Source organism: Micromys minutus (genome assembly GCF_963924665.1).
Source record: "Micromys minutus genome assembly, chromosome: 8".
NCBI lineage: Eukaryota > Metazoa > Chordata > Mammalia > Rodentia > Muridae > Micromys > Micromys minutus.
The window spans coordinates 46,131,472-46,143,757 of NC_137977.1; the positions used below are offsets into that span (position 1 = coordinate 46,131,472).

The window sequence follows — 12,286 nt, forward strand, 5'->3', positions numbered from 1 at the left end:
CATGCCTGTTCCTGTCTCACCAGAGCCATCTGCCTTCACCTCTCCTCAGCAGCTCATCACAGGAAAACACCACACAAAACTCTTCCCCTGGATGACACACCACTCCTTCCTCCCAGCCTCGGCCTTGCCCTGTATAAGGAAGGGCACCCGTCTGCTGGATTTGACTCTGGGAGCACAATGTAGCATGCAGGATCCTTTGTTCCAGAGTACTCCTACTGTGGAATAGTCCTATCCATGGAAGGTGCTGGTCCTGCTTGGTCAGAATCCAAAATCACTTTGTGGACCTATCCTCAGGCTGCTAGAGGCTGGAGGTCACTTAGTAGGATTTGCATGCCCGGGAAGCCAGAGCAACTTCTGAGGGGAAGCATTCAACTGGGTCTCAGTGCAGCCAGGCCTGTAGTCAGGGAGGGCTGTGGTCTGGCGTAACCACCCACCCTTTCCGGTGGGGGCCTCAGCGCCTGGGGAAGCAGCTCTGTGAACAATGTCTCACTCTGTTTTTGGCTAATTCAGCTACACCTTACACCACTCCCCCAGTTACCCCCACAGAGTACATCTTCTGCTCCCCCACCCCAGCAACCCAGATGCCACAACACTCAGTACCTCTGAGCTCTCTGACACACACCCAGAGGTCAGGGCCAGGGAGCGGGGGTCCTGAGTCCGGGAATCAGGGTCAGCACATGAGCATAGCAGAGCCACAAGCATCCATCCTTCCTCTCAGACTGTGTGGCTCCTTTGTTCAGCCACTTTAACAGACTCCAGTCATGCAGGTGAGTTCTGAGAGGGCTCTAAGAAGATGTGTGGCTTGCCTCTCGTCAAACAGCCTGGAAGCAACCCAACCAGAAGCAAGGCCAGATCCCTGTGCACCCAGAGCCCATGGTAATAACTACAGCACCAAAATACCCTTTAAAGTCCTCAAGGCAGCATGAGGTCAAGGGCTCCAGGGGTGCTGTGTGGAGATCTCAGCATACACGTACACACCCATTCCTGGGAACCAAAACCTGCCCACAGTCTGCTTTTTTCAGACAGCACTGGGGAGGCCTCCGAGAGGTCCTGAGATATTCTAAGCCACCTTCATCTGGAGAGGAACTTTGTCTCCCACAACCCAGCCTGAACCCAAGAGCCTGGCTCAGGGTACTTTCGGTGTGTGTTAAGTTGGGATAAGAGTTCCAGTCCCGTTCCAATGCACTTGGCCTGATAGGCCTGTGGGTCACCAACCCCTTCCCCCAGCCCTTATAGCCACAGGCCCCAGGCCAGGCCTGGTTTCCGGAGCTGCCGCCAGCAGGGCCAGCCACACCACACATGGTTTTAATCAGTAGCCTGCCTGAATGAATAGTGCCTTGTGCGAGCACCACAGGGCTCACCTCCATGGTAGGGCAGGCCAGGTAGGCAGCCTCAGGGAGGGTGGAGTGCAAGGAGACCTCAGCTGGGAAGGGGGATTGGGGCAGTGCCACAGTACAGCACAACAGGGACGAGCCAGGGCCTGTGTTCAGACAGAGGGGTGAAGCTCCAGCCCTGCCACCCACAGTCAGTGTCTAGGCAGCTCAGGAAACCTCTAAGCCTCTGCCCCACCCTGGTATAGAAGACCAAAGAGAGCTCCTGCCAGGGCAGTGAGGACTCTGAGAAGTGACACTTGGCACAGAGCAAGCACTTTGCATGTTCAGCACACCCTGTTGGGGGACAGGGGCAGGGGACCCACATATGTAATTAACTAAGCGGAGTGTGCTTGGAGCTCGGAAAGGTGAAGTGGGGTTTGTGAGCAGAGGAGCTCCAGTTACACCTATGGTTCCACTGGTCTTGGGCCCCTTCCCCTGAAGCTCCCTGCTCGATCCCAAAGGAATTGACTTGAACCTGGTCAGAAGAGACCTCAGCCTGTGACAGGCCAGCCACCCTCCTCTGCTACTGCCCAAACTTAGATGACAGAAATACTGTCGTCTGTCATCTGAGAACACTGCTAGGTGAGGTGCTCTTTACCCACACTGTCCCTGTTCCCCTTGGTCTGCTTGGCACAAGCTGGAATGACCTGGGAAGGAGGACTTCACTTAAGAAAATGCCTCCAGGCTGGAGAGATGGCTCAACTGTTAAGAGCACTGACAGCTCTTCCAGAGGTCCTGAGTTCAATTCCCAGCAACCACATGGTGGCTCACAACCATCTGTAATGAGATCTGATGCCCTCTTCTGGTGTGTCTGAAGACAGCTACAGTGTACTTCACATAAATAAATAAATAAATCTTTAAAAAGAAAGAAAGAGGAAAAGAAGAAAGAAGGAAGGAAGGAAAGAGAGAGAGAGAGAAAGAAAGAAAGAAAGGAAGGAAGGAAGGAAGGAAGGAAGGAAGGAAGGAAGAAAGAAAGAAAAACAAAATGCCTCCAGCAGAACGGCTTCTCAAACCTGTGGGGCATTTTCCTGATTAATGACCAATGTGGGAGGGCCAGGGATCCAGCCGATGAGTAGTATTCCTGTGGTCCCACATGCAGTTTCTGCTTCAGTTCCTGCCGCCAGGTTCCTATCTCGAGGTCCTGCCTTGGCTTCCCTCAACGGCTGTGACCTGGCATATGTAAGTGAATGAACTGGGACATGTAAGTGGGGTTTCCTCCTGGGGTTGGATTTGGTCATGCCGTTTTGTCACTTCAGTAGATGCTGAACTAAGTAAGACCCACGTTATGCCGGTGTCTTGGGTCATCTTACACATTCTTGATCACTGTTGGCCCTTCTTGCATATGACAAAGCAGGTAAAAGCAAGCAACCCAGTCACTGACTGGAAGATAGCTGTAGACCACCCCAAAGAGCATCAAGTTCCCCTTCCAGACCCCCACCTCATTTCAGGGAAGTTCTTCAGAGAGCAGAGGATGCCTTTCCTGTGGGCCTCCAATGACAGGCTGCTTTACTCCCAGACACCCCAGCCCAGCCTCCTTTCTGTGCACAAGACTTCCCAGGGCAAGGCCAAGGGCCAAGGATGTGTACCTTTCTTCCCACCACACCCAGCACCCCACAGCCTGTTAGAGAAAGGGATCCTGGGCACTTGAGATGGACGGGAATGGGGAGATGGGAGGGAAAGGCTCTCTGAAAGGCTCAAATCTCACTGACAACTCCTCACTGGGCCAGAATTAGGGGAGAAAGTACAGGCTCCATCACCTCAGATAGGCTCAGTGAAGCCCCCAGCTCCTCACTTCCCCCTCCGTCTTCCCACAGTTACTACTGTGCTGGCTGACTGAGGCCTGGTCACACCTCCGGCTTGGCTCTGTGGGCCCCACTAGCTCCTCCTCTATCCCTGCTAACTGTCCTTCCAGACCCAGCCAGGCACCCCATGCAATGTGCTACCTGATGATCTGATGGGGCGAGATCCCTCTGTGCCCTTACAGGTTTCTCTTTCTGGTAGCAGAGCCCAAGGCTCCAGGGAGTTACCCCGAAATCAGAATCCATTTCTGGAACTGTCCTAGCCAGCAGAAAGAAGACACCATCTTTACAGACTGGCCTCTCCTGTACCTATTCTGACCCAGCAGCAGCCAAGCTGTGGGTGACAGGATCATGTCTCTTGAGTGCCAGCTGGCTCTTAGGCTCTCAGGGGTTTCCAAACTTAGTGAGAAACCAGTTAATAAAATGTGTCACTTTCTTCTACATGGCTTGGGACATCCCTCTAGTCAAGGTATTCCTGTAAGAATGGGGCACATACAGCTCTCCAGGGGCCCAGAGTTACCGTCAGCTTGCCTGGCTCTCGAGGCAATTGGTCAGCAGGGAAAAAAAAGTATCTCTGGTGTGGACACACTCAAGGGCTTGACCACAAGAACGTTCAGTATGCTCTTGTTTACAATCCAGAACAATCCAAAGTAACCCACACAGTCAATGGTTAAAGTCTGGTGCCTTCAGAAAACCTAATCCCACAAAGAGGAGAGCACATGACACCAAGAGACGGTTGAAATGTATTCCAGGGACCAGGGACGGGGCAGAATATAAAATTCATGGGAAGAGCTGACTCCAGGCAACTCTGTAAAGGAAACAGAGGATAAAGAGAGGGATGAGAGGGGGTCACGAGCAGATCTGCCACCTCACAGCAGGGACTATGGCAGCAAACATAAAAATTGGGGGCCATGAAACGGGGAGAGTGCTGGTGTCTGTTGGTTGGTGTACACCAGCCACACTGAACACCGTGGGAAGGTAGACTAACCCAATTTGCACAGCACAGTGAGCAGTGCTTGACCCCACAGACCGGGTTATTTTTATCTCCTTGTTTGTGGGCTCAGACTTCTAGAATTATCTGCAATGAGTGTGTATCACTTGTATAAAGTGTGCATTTACGAATGTGCACCCGTATGTGACTGCATGTGAACCTGTGTGTGTGTGTGTGTGTGTGTGTGTGTGTGTGCATGAACACAGACTAAAGGTTGACAACAGGTGTCTTCCTCAGTCACCATTCACTTCCGTGTTTGTGTTTGTGTTACACAGCTTCTCACTGATTCTGGGAATCACCAGTTCAGCGAGGCTGGTTGACCAGAAGCCCCATGAACCCCTCCGTTTCTCCTGAGATTCCAGGTCGTAGAGCCACGCCCAACTTCTCCACGGGTGCTGCGGATCCAAACAGGCCTTCCTGCGATGTAGCAAACACTTTACCACTGAGACATCTTTCCTGCCCCTTATGCTTTAGAGAACTGATGTAGATCTTTTACGAGCTCGTATTACAATGAAATGGGAATACCATAATTTGAGGTAGTAGAAAATTATTTAATAATCATGTAAAAATTTTGATAAATATTCTGATTCAAAGGAAGCTTGGAAAGTACAGTAAAGAGGCCAGCAAGAAGGCTCAGCAGGTAGAGGCACTTGCTGCCGTGCCTGCGGACCTGAACTCTATCCCTGTATCTCCAGTGCTGGGGCGGGGGTCCAATGCCCTTTTCTGGCCTCCTCGGGCACCAGCGGAGATGTATGCATATGCACGGAGAGATAAATAAATAATAATAATTTAAAAATAATTTAAAGCTTTAGTTTAAAAATATAGTATATGTTACAAAAACAATTCTCTGCCAAAGACTGAAAGGTAAACCGTGGTCATTTTTTAGGAGCGCTGAACCGTCACACTGGCACTGGCTTAATCTCCCGTATGTTCTACATTTTCCACAATGTCTATTTATAACTTTATATAATTTTATAAATTAACATGCACATGTGTGGGCATGTATGTCCTTAAAGGGAAAGATTCGGCTCGAAGATTCGGCTCGAAGGTTTTGCCTGTGCTAAAAGCACCCAGTTACAGCAGACTGTACTGTCAGGCTTTTCCTTGCCGCTGCTCCCATCCCCACGAATTAGTCCACACATGTTTCCAATTTGCACCACCTCTCTGTCCTTCCCAAGTCCTTCATAAAAGATCTGAAGTCTGTGTTGGAACCAGACAAGGCAGAAGCCGGGGCTTGGGCCCAATCCACTGTTCCTATCCAGTGGGCGCCCACCACCCCACATCACCTCCTGGGGTACTGTTCCAATTACTGGAGACTCGAAGCAGATCCAAAGGCAGGACTATAAACACCACAGGCAGAGGCCCATAAACATCTGGGTAAGTGACTCCAGCTGTGCAGATGGGCCCTGGCCCTCATTCATACTGGGACCAGAGGGGACTGGCTGGCCATGAGGCATGCCCTCTGCCTCCTCCTTATACCATGAACTACCCAGAGTTAAAGACTTGCAGGGAGGGCTGAACAGAGTGAAATCACATTCAAGAGAGTAAGAACATGGAGGCCAAATATTCTCAGCCATTTGAGGTGCATCACCTATGTACTGGGGCCTCAATTTACCTGTCTATAAAATGAGGAGAGGAGGAAGTAACAGACTAGCTGGCCATGAGCTCTAGTACATTGTAAATAATTCATAAGTCAATGCCCTAGGCATAAATTCTCACAATTTGTCTATACTACACTAGGTATATATAAGAACTTGGTAACCTAAGCATGCTGTAATAAACTATTTAATTTTCATTTTTGAGACAGCATCTGATGTAGGTTGGTCCTAAGCCCCGGCCTTCCTTCCTCTGCCTTCCAAGTACTCAATCACAGACACACAGCATCTCATCCTGCTTGCTCTTATAACTTTTTGTGTTGATAGAAGCATCTCTAGGTATCTTCGATGGGAGGGCATATAATGACAAGCCAGGGGGACATCCTGTAGGAAGGGAGATAGAAGGTCTACGAATGACAGGCAGATGAAGCCTCCAAAATCTCTGCTGGCAGGTAATGGGATCTGAGGGTTGCAGGGCTCCAGGGCTGTTTGGAGGAGGGCTAATCAAGCAGTCTGGACTAAAATGACCAAGACCCACCAGCCCTGGAGCTCCTAATCTTGCCTACACAACGGAATCACTGGGAATCAAGGTAAAACCTAACCGCCCTGCATGTGACCAGGAACATATGATCCAGGCCGGCAGGACCTGAGTTTCTGACTGTGTTCCAGTTGCCTAAGGAATTCTAATGGTAGGCATCTGGCCTGGCAGGCATTTGGGAACCTCTGTCCTGTAGATGGCTTGTGGATTAGAGGACTACCCATGAGTCCTGCCCAAGTCACATCATCTGACCACAGAAAACAGTCACTGTCATGCAGCCGGACATCATCCCATGTTTGGGGCCTGACAGAGCTGGGGGTCCTTGGGAAGCTCATAGGTAGCCAGGGTTCCAGGATACCCCAACCCACCCACACAGAGCTCACACTGCCTCCCCCCATCTCAACATTCTGAGTTCAGTGCTGGAGACTGGAAGCTTCTCAGCCACTCAGCCCAAGAGCGGATGGATACAAGGGCTCTCAGAGGAGGGGCAGCTAGGGGATCCAGGCAGAGTCAAAGATACAGTATTCACCCAGAAGCACGAGGCTCTGCATTCCAGCCTTGGCAAGGAAGTCGAATAGCATCAACAACAGCAAAAGCCCACACAGAAGCCATTCCAGAGAAGGTGCCCTGAAGGGTAGAAAGGACTCATTCAGGGAACAGGACAAGCTGGGCTATGCTCTGGCCCAGTGTCTGGCAGGAGCCCTACCTACTGCCCACATCACAGAGCCCATCCTAAACCTCTCCTGGCATGCCTGGAGACATCTCTCCTCCTCTCGGTCTAGCCATGTGACCTCCCCAGTTCCTCCCTCTGAATCCTACAGGACAGGTGTAGACAGGAGTGATTGGCACATTCCAATCTTGCGTCCAAGATCAAAATCTCCTTTTCTAGATGAGGCCACGAAGATCTTAGATGAGGTCACACCTGAGCCGCTGGTATTTCCCCCTAGCTCTTTGTTATGCTCTCTGAGAAGTTTGGAGCCACAGAGCTGGGCACTTGACAGCCAAACAGAACAATAGAGCTCAATCCCAGGGGCCCAAATGGTGGAAGAACTGGGGACTGGGGACTTCTATGAGTTTTTTCTGACCTCACATAGGCTGTGGCATCAATGCATGAATAATGAACACACACACATGCACATAAATAAGTAAAACTATTATTATTGTTGTTGTCGTGTGGGTTTTTTGTTTGTTTTTCGAGACAGGGTTTCTCTGTGTAGCCCTGGCTGTCCTAGAAGTCACTCTGTAGACCAGGCTGGCCTTGAGGGTAGAGATACATCTGCTTCTGCCTCCCAAATGCTGGAATTACAGGCATGTGCCACCACTGCCCCCAGCTAAAAACATTTTAAAGAATGACTTTTTGAGCTGGCAGTGTGGGGCGTGCACCTTTAATCTCCACACTCTGGGAAGCAGAGACAGAAAGATCTCTTGAGTGTGAGGCAAGCCTGGTCTACAGAATAAATTCCAGGACAGCCTGGGCTACACAGAGACCCTGTTTTGAAAAGCAAAGAATGAGAGTCTGAACGTTAATAACTGGGGCAATGCAAAGCAAACCCCAGTGAGCACTCATTTCACATCGTCAGGACACCTTTAGCCCACAAACAGAAAAATCATTTGGATGGTTTGCAGAAAACTGAGAGTCTTTGCGCTGATGCACGACATAAGAGGCCAATTGCTGTGGAGAGAGTGCGGCAGCTCCTCAAAGAGTAAACTTGGAATTATCTTATCCCAGCAATCCCCTCCGAAGCTTCGACCTAAAGGGTTTCAGACACAAGCTGGCACTCGGATCCTCACAGCTTTGTACACGGTAGCCAGCAAGCAGAACACCACAGATGTCCCTCAGCTGGTGAGCGGGTAGGCAATGTGCTTCGGAACTTTATATCGCTCGGCCACTAAAAACGAAGTTTTAAAGCATCGTGGTGCAATCTCAGTACTTGGGAGGTAGAAGCAGGTGGATCTCTGTGAGTTGGAGAGCAGCCTGGTCTATACAGTCATAGCTACATAGAGAGACCCACCAAAACCAATGGGGTGTTGTTTCAGGATTGGTGAGATGGGTCCATTGGTAAAGGTTCTTGCTGCCAAGTCTGAAAATCTGAGTTCACTCCCCAGGTCCTACATGATGGGATGAGAGAATAAAGTCCTTCAAATTGTCTTCTAATCCCCACACATGCTCCGTGGTACTCATACATACTTAGTTAGAGTTTTACTGTTGTGAACAGACACAGTGATCAAGGCAAGTCATATAAGGACATTTCATTGGGGCTGGCTTACAGGTTCAGAGGTTCAGTCCATTATCAGCAAGGCAGGGACATGGCAGCATCCAGGCAGGCATGGTGCAGGAGATGCTGAGAGTTCTACATCTTCATCTGAAGACTGTTAGCAAAATACTGACTTCCAGGCAGCTAGGAATAGGGTCTTAAAGCCCACACTCACAGTTATACACCTACTCCAATAAGGCCACACCTCCTAACAGTGCCACTCCCTGGGGCAAGCAAATACAAACCATCACACACATTACACAAATAAATGCAATACAAATGTTTGGATAAAGTTTTAGATAGGCATGTTAATCCAGGCCTGTAATCCCTGTACTCAATAAGGTTCAGTTTGAAGCCAACATGAGTTACACAGCATGACTGTTTTTTTTTAAATAAATAAAATAAAAAGTAAAACAAAACAAACAAACAAACAAACAAACAAAAAAACATTGAAATGGGCCAGCAAGATGGCTGAGCTGGTAAAGGTGCTTGCTGACAAGCCAGGTGACCCGTGTTTGATCCCTGAAACCTACAGATGGAAGGGAAGAAACCAACTTGAGAAAGTTGTCCTCTGATCCCCATGACATGCATGTTTATGCATGTGAGGACATGTACACACATATCAAAATAAATAAAATTTAAGATATATAATTTTAAAGATATGGTCTTACTCCATAGCCCTGGCTAGCTGGGAACTCTGTGTGGATCAGGTTGGCCTCAAACTCACAAAGATGCCCTGCCTCTGGCTTACAAGTGCTGGGATTAAAGATGTGTGCCACCATGCCTGGCAAAAATAAAAAATAATTTAAAAAGAACAACAACACCCCCCCCTTTTAAAAAACTATATTAAAATGAAGTTTTGGTAGATGCCACAAAATAACTAAATGTTATGAACACCATGCTGGGGGGCTGGTAAGATGGCTCATGGGGTAAAGGTGCCTGCCACATAAACCTGATGACCTGAGACTGATCCCCAGAACCTCAGGAAGCAGAGAACCAACTTCACAAGGTCGGACCTGGCATGTGGCATGTATGTGGTATGTGCCTACCCTTGCATACAGCATGCACACATAAAGGGGTAAGTTTTGGTTTTGTTTTTTAAAAGAAGCCAAGTGAAAGAAACCGGGCACAAAAGCTGTGTCCTACAGAATTCTATTCACGTGAGTTTCCGGTGTCACCCGCCACAGACACAGAGAGCACTAGCCAAAGCAGTACACTCTGTTCTCTGGAGGCTCAGCAGTATCCCAAGTTCAAAGTCCACCTGGACTACATGGACAGACCCTGTCACCAGGAGAGAAACGGGAGAAACGGGAGGAAAGAAGGGGGAGGGAGAGGGAAGGGAAGGAATGGTTTAATGTTGGGAGGAGAGAAGTAACATGAATTTGGCAATGACGGTACACGGCTCTCCGTGCACGCCAGGCAAGCATAACGAAGCTACATTCTTCTGTATGTAGGCTGTTCACACACGTAAAACAATTCTGGGAAGACCTACAAAGCCAGCAGTGCTCTTGAGGAACATTAGCACACCCTGCTGAACTCTGGCTGTTTGGGGTAGCTGAAAATATATACTAAGGTCTGAAGGTGGCCCATCCCAGGCTGCCTGGACAGCCCTGGGAGAACAGTCAAGCACAGGGAGTTGTCCTGCTCTGTCCCCAAGGACACTACGCATTCTTCTCTGAAGGCCGGAGCTGTTTCCTAGCATCAGCTCCGAGGGGCAGGTCCACGAGGAGACTTTGGACTCTAAGCTCTCTGGACTTCAGATTTTGGGTCTGCAATAGAGGTGTGAGCGTCTAGCTCAGGGCCCAATTACAAATACTGAGAGGACAGCTCCCATGAGCAGACGGAGTGCCTGGCCAACATGCAGGGGCGCCTTTTACCTGCCTGTTTAATGTCCTCCAGCCTTAGTGCCATGCTGATGAACATACAACTAATTCCAAGAAACTGGGCTGGGAGTGCCCCCTGGTGGGCACATCCTCGAGTGTGCCTTATACACACCAAAACTCAGCTTGCTTTTCTCCCTGTTCTCCCCTAAATATTTCAGGGTGTACTTACTATGTAAATCAGGCTAGCCTCAAACTCATGGCAATCCTCCTGCCTAAGTTCCCATGTGTAGGTGTGACAGACATGAGTCACCAGGCCCAGCTTCAGTGTGTAACCTTAACAATGACCAACTCCTAAAGATCAAGATAATAGCCGAAATCAGTGTGATTCTTGAGAAAACACTATTCCCTAGATGGTACAGTCCGGATTCACAAATTGGCCTTCTCAGCTAATTATTTAATGTCCCAGGTTTGTTTCTGGGGTTGTCTGTGACAACTGAATGTCTGGTCAGTGTTCTTCAGTCCCGAGCACTACTTGGCCTTGTTGTTGGAGTTTCCGATAGTTACTTGGTAAAATGTCTTAGATGATGATTTCAGAGGTAGAAAGCTAGGTCCTCAGGGCATTTCATTAGGAACCACGTGATGTCGGTCTTTCCAATATTGGTGATTACAACTCTAATCCCCACACACACCACCCTACCCCATCCCACCCCCGTGAGAGAGGGACCGACACCAAGGGGAACTGGTTTACTTGCAGTCAGGCAGGCGCTCAGTCAGGCTTCGAAAATGTTCAGGACAAATGACCAAGTCTTCCACCAGCTTCCTGGACCTGCTCAGAACCCTTCCTAGGATGAGGGCTGGGTGGGGACGGCACTGCCCCCCCCATGTGCCATCCCAAGTCAAACTGTCTTGAACCCCCTTTTCTGCTTCTTCAAGAGTTTTGATTCTGCAATCGATGTCTCAACAGAGGCTAAAGTTTTCCTTAGAAAACTTTCCTAACCCCCCTCTCCCTCCTCCAGACATAGCCAGGGCAGTGGGTTTGATGGGGGACACATTGTGTTTCCAGTGAAAACATACTCTAGCACTCTCTTTAACAAGTACTCACACTGGGTTGAGTCACGAAGAAACAGACCAAGACTTGGAGACTACCGTAATTAGTGTGCATGTGTGCAGATGTGTACGCAGGTGCACACGTGTATGGAGACCAGACACACTGTCGGGTGTTCTGTAACTGTTAGCCACCCTTCTCTCACTAGTCTGATGGCCAGGCAGGCTAGAATGACTGATCAGCAAGCCCTAGATGTCTCTTCCTCATCACTGGAACTGCAAGTATATGCCACCAAGACCAGATTTTAAATCAATCAATCAATCAATCAATCAATCATGGGTTCTGAGGCTTAAACTCGGGCCCCAGTGCTTGATTGTCACGTCATACAGATCCCCTATCAAGGATTGTTCCTGGCACTTTGCTCTTATGAAACATTACCTGTGCTGGTACTTTTTTTTTTCTTTTGTCAATTTGACACAAGCTAGAGTCATTTAAGGAGAGGGAACCTCTTTTTTGAGTCTTTGGATATTTTAAAGAGACAGAACTTTTAAATACTCTGGGACTTTAGAAAGTTTGATGCTGTGATATTAACATGACATCTTAGGGACAAGAAAGAAGAGGTTGTGGTTTAATAGTGATGTGTTTATGTGTCACAGTCTAAAGAGGTCAGCTGTGTTAATTCTCTTGCCAACCTGACACAAGCCAGGGTCCCCCAAGAAAAGGGAACCTAAAATGAGAAACTGTCCAAATTAGACTGGCCTGAGGCAAGCCTGTGGAACCTCTCCTTGACTCTTGATGTAAAATGGCATAGCCTGCGACAGGTACTGCCACTAGGCCAGTGGTCCTGGGGCAGACAAGTACACTGAG

The 12,286-nt window shown here is 49.0% G+C and overlaps 1 protein-coding gene across 1 annotated transcript in view; it reads right to left on the bottom strand.

Annotated features, from left to right (window-relative positions):
- The window catches only part of NDST1 (N-deacetylase and N-sulfotransferase 1), a 111,950-nt gene that overhangs the window by 38,171 nt on the left and 61,493 nt on the right, over positions 1–12,286 (bottom strand). The gene's annotated exons all lie outside the window — the stretch shown is intronic.